Raw genomic sequence first — 4,483 nt, 5'->3', positions numbered from 1 at the left:
AACCTTGCAATGGACTACTAAATGGACTGACGTATCATTCCTTCACTATAGAGAAAATGTATGCCGAAAAGGGGCAAAAAATAAAATGGGTAGAAATATTAAATATCACCTGAGCTACAAGTCTCTGGTTTTCACTTAGCCACGTTTCCCTCATGACTGCTTTACGGTCAAATCTTGCAGCTAACTGCTCTAACTTCTCCTGGCGGATAAGTTAATTACGAAGGGCGAGCTCGCGTTCATACTCATGTGTGTGTATGAGTGTGTGTGTATGTGTGTATGATTGTGTGTGTGTGTGTGTGTGTGTGTGTCTGTCTATGAGTGTGTGTGTGTGTGTCTGTGTCTATGAGTGTGTGTGTGTGTGTGTGTGTGTGTGTGTGTATGAGTGTGTGTGTATGAGTGTGTGTGTATGAGTGTGTGTGTATGTATGTGTCTGTGTCTATGAGTGTGTGTGTGTGTGTGTGTGTGTGTGTGTGTGTATGTATGTGTGTGTGTATGAGTGTGTGTGTATGTATGTGTCTGTGTCTATGAGTGTGTGTGTGTGTATGTATGTGTGTGTGTGTATGAGTGTGTGTGTTTATTAGTGTGTGTCTGTGTGTGTGTATGAGTGTGTGTGTGTATGAGTGTGTGTGTCGGTGTGTGTGTGTGTGTGTGTGTGTATGTATGAGTGTGTGTGTGTGTATGAGTGTGTGAGTGTATGTATGTGTGTGTATATGAGTGTGTCTGTGTGTGTATGAGTGTGTGTGTTGATCTGTGTGTGTGTCTGTGTGTATGTAAAAAATTTTTAAGTGTACAATTCATTTCTTTAGTCTTAACGTAAGGCATCTAATTATTGCATAGACGATTTTCTTATTGTTCTGAAGTCCCCAATTTACGCAAATATGAAGTCCTGAGGTTGAAGAAAAAACCCAAAGCAAAGAATATACCCAAAGTTATAGTCCTAAAGTGGTGAAAGTTTCCTGTAGAGCGGCATAAATAAAACTGTATGGGGGACCAGGCATAATAATGTTATTTAAATTGTGTGGAATGGGCAGAATTTTTTCTTTATAATTGGTGGCTGAGGTGGATGTGGCACATTGGTACACAAAGATATTGTAATGACGGTCCACATAATGTTGGCCCTGTATGTGATACAACATATTTTTTTAAAGTTTTTTTTTTTTCGCTTTTAATTATTGTAGAATACATTACAAAAACTGAATAATTATCATCATGTCATCTGATGAAGAAGCTGTTCCTTCTACCTCCAGAGCCGCTGATCAAAAGGTAATTATTTTTTTTTCAAAGTCATTTTATAAAATGTTTTCTAATTCTAAATATTACTATATCCTTAGCTTCAAGATCTTCTGTTAAAAATGCGAAGGAGACCAGAGGTTAAAAAAACAGTAGAAAGCTTTCCGTACAATCCTGAATGGACTGAAAAGAAAATTCCGGTTCAAGTTGTTTCGGAACCAAGTGGTCAAAGTTCACCAGGGACCGATGACAGCAGCAACGAAAGTAACGAATCTTTCAACACTCAGGAAAGAATTGGAAACACCAAATGGTGTAAATGTGGAAACTGCATTCCAATGCCAACTGCACTAGAGTGTATATGTTGCACAGAAGAGCCTGCAATTGAGGTTAAAATTCCCGAAGGAAGCCATTGCATAACACAGTCTCAACAGTTTGAGACACATTTTACCAACATAGAGCAGGCGGATTTGAACTTGAAGATGCTGGAATCTAATATGACAAAACAACCGAAACCAACAAAATATCTAAGGTAAAATGTTTATATCTTGTCTGCTCAACAAAGTATTACATGATATTAAAAATTTTCCCCTTTTTTTTTTCAAGAGGCCTACGCATGGCGTCCTACAAATGTTTCACAGCATGGGTCTACGGCTATCTGGGCACTGGTGTGCGGAAACCAATACCTTCATGTGCAGTGAGAGCAATACGGTTGGCATTCCCGGATCCAAAGGGGAAATATGTTGGTTTCTTACGGGTTTGCGATTATGCCGCAGAACGGATGATATTCGAGTAGTATCAATCCTTTAATATATAAGTTAACTTATTTATTTATATTTAAATCTTTATTGTCTTTATTTTCTATTTAAATGTTTAATTTAAAAAGTTTTGCGATATTACATTAAAAATAATGTAATTTTTGGTTGAATAAACTGTTAATGTTAAAAAAAAAAGTCTTTTTTTTTATTTTGAGTTAGACATTAAAGTTAGATATTAAAGAAAACTATTTATTTAAGTAAAACACCAAATTTTTTAAGATATATTAAAAATACTTGTCAACAAAATATATAAAAAAATATTTACAATGATTAGAAAGAACTTTTATTTTTTATTCATCATTAATTCTAATTTTTTTTTTTCTGCAAAGATAAATGTACACAGCATTATACTCAAATTTCTTTTTTTTATTGTCCAAATCTTGACAAGTGTTTCTGGATTACTGCACTTTTCTCTGGCCTTTCTGCCGATGCAATATTTGCAGGGTATTGTGAACTTCGTGACTTCCAGCGATGGACCAGCACCCCTTCCACAATTTTGGCAGAGTCTGACATTATTTCAATTAAATGATCATCAGAGACTTTGTCATAAATTGGTTTCGCCACCCAGTCTTTCTTCTGTTTCGGGTACACAATTTTAAATCTTTTTTGGCCAATGTTGAAGAGACTTTTTTTAGGATCTTTGATTGTTGCCTGTGCTCTTCCAACGTTTTTGTTGTGCGACAAAATTGCAAGCATTGTGCGTGCATGCATGGAATCCATTTTGAAAGATATTCTTTTTGGTCGGTATTTCAATACTTTGCTATGAAAATTTTCCAAGTCCCCAGTATGGCAAAATTTTTCTATATGCCTTATATCTTTGATCAGTCTGGGATCGTTAATTATCTTAGCCAGTACAGTATGAGCTGGGTGAGTGGCAGTGATCCATTTTTTCTTTTTTCTTTCTGCGATAGACATTTTTTTGTGTTGACATTTTTTGAAGTGTTTTAGACTACGAAAAGAGTGCTTGTCGGCAATGTGATATAACAAAGACTTCCATTTGTCGACTAAAATATCATCATTCTGGTCGCATGTTTGAGCACACCACCACAGATGATTGGTTATTGCACCAATCCATGATGCAATGTCCCTTCCATTTTTCTTTTTACTGGCAGCTGCCAATTTTTTGGCAATATTTTTACAAAGATGCCAAACATCAAATTGGTGATCAATGTTTTAGAATTCTTTTAAAATCAAGTTTCGTATACCAGGATGACGATCTGTGGCGACAATTTTCACATCTATTCCCTTCTTTAGAATTCCACGTAGACAAGTTTCAAAAGCTAATGTTTCCATCTGACCGGATGATTTTTTGGGGATCACCTGATCAACTGTAAAATCTAAAAAATTTTTGGTTAATAGGTCCATCATCGTATATGTGCAGAACTTTGCACTATAGCCTGGACTATCAAACTGTCCGTCACCAGCAAGCACTACTGCATCATCCGAGATTTCATTATATAAAGATTCCTGCTCTTTCTGCCATGCCAATTCTATAGCCGGGAAAACATATTGAGTTTGGTATTTGTAGTAGGTGGTTGCTGAAAAAAATGGAATTGAAAGTAGAGCGAAAAATTCTCTCATTTTAGTGAATGATGATCCTGTTAAAATTATAGCATTAGCGACAGAAACATTTCCTAGTGAAATCTGGCCAGACAATGGTTGTGACTTCCAAATTAGCGACTTGTGTCCATCTAGACATGTGAGATGTACTTCGAGTAAAGTACCATCTATTTTTTTGGTAATGTCTATGATTGGTGAGTGACAAGTTGTTGTACCTGAATGTTGACATTTACACAAATAAAGTAAATTGTCTAACTGTTCTTCAAATATTAAAAATTTCCTCATATGAATGGCTTCCACTTTTTCAGTAATAGTTGATTCATCACCAGTTGCACTGACATTTTCTTGCATGCTGGTGCTTTCAGATGGTTCATAAGTGGAATCCAAAGGTGCTTTTTGGACACTTTCTTCATCAGATAATGGATGACATCCATTATTGGAATCACCAGGACTTATTGACTCGTCCGAATCAGGAAAATTAGGTGTTTCTGTGATTGCATGAACTGGAGGTCTGATCGGTGTTGAAAAGGCAACTGGATATAAATGATCTTTCTCTACCCTCCATTGCTCAGCTTCGACGGAATCATCTCCAGTCTGGATAGCAATCTCTTTTGTAATTAATACAGTGTCTGGTCCACTTGCTACTTCTTTTGAAAAATATGTACTGTCGATTGATGTGCCGAAGTTTTGGAAAAATTTTACTTCTGTTTGAGTTTCCACTGTCACTAATCTGGATATAATTCGAACTACAGTGGATGATGTACTTGGTATTGGTTCATCTTCATCGACTCTTCTTCTTTTGCCAGGTGGTATAGTAGGTGCTGATTCTTTTGCTGTTACCACAGCAGTTACTTTGCGTTGTATGAACTGTGTCGGTA

The sequence above is a fragment of the Xenopus laevis genome, chromosome 9_10L (assembly GCF_017654675.1).
Source record: "Xenopus laevis strain J_2021 chromosome 9_10L, Xenopus_laevis_v10.1, whole genome shotgun sequence".
Taxonomy (NCBI): domain Eukaryota; kingdom Metazoa; phylum Chordata; class Amphibia; order Anura; family Pipidae; genus Xenopus; species Xenopus laevis.
Note: the sequence above shows the minus strand (reverse complement) of the source record.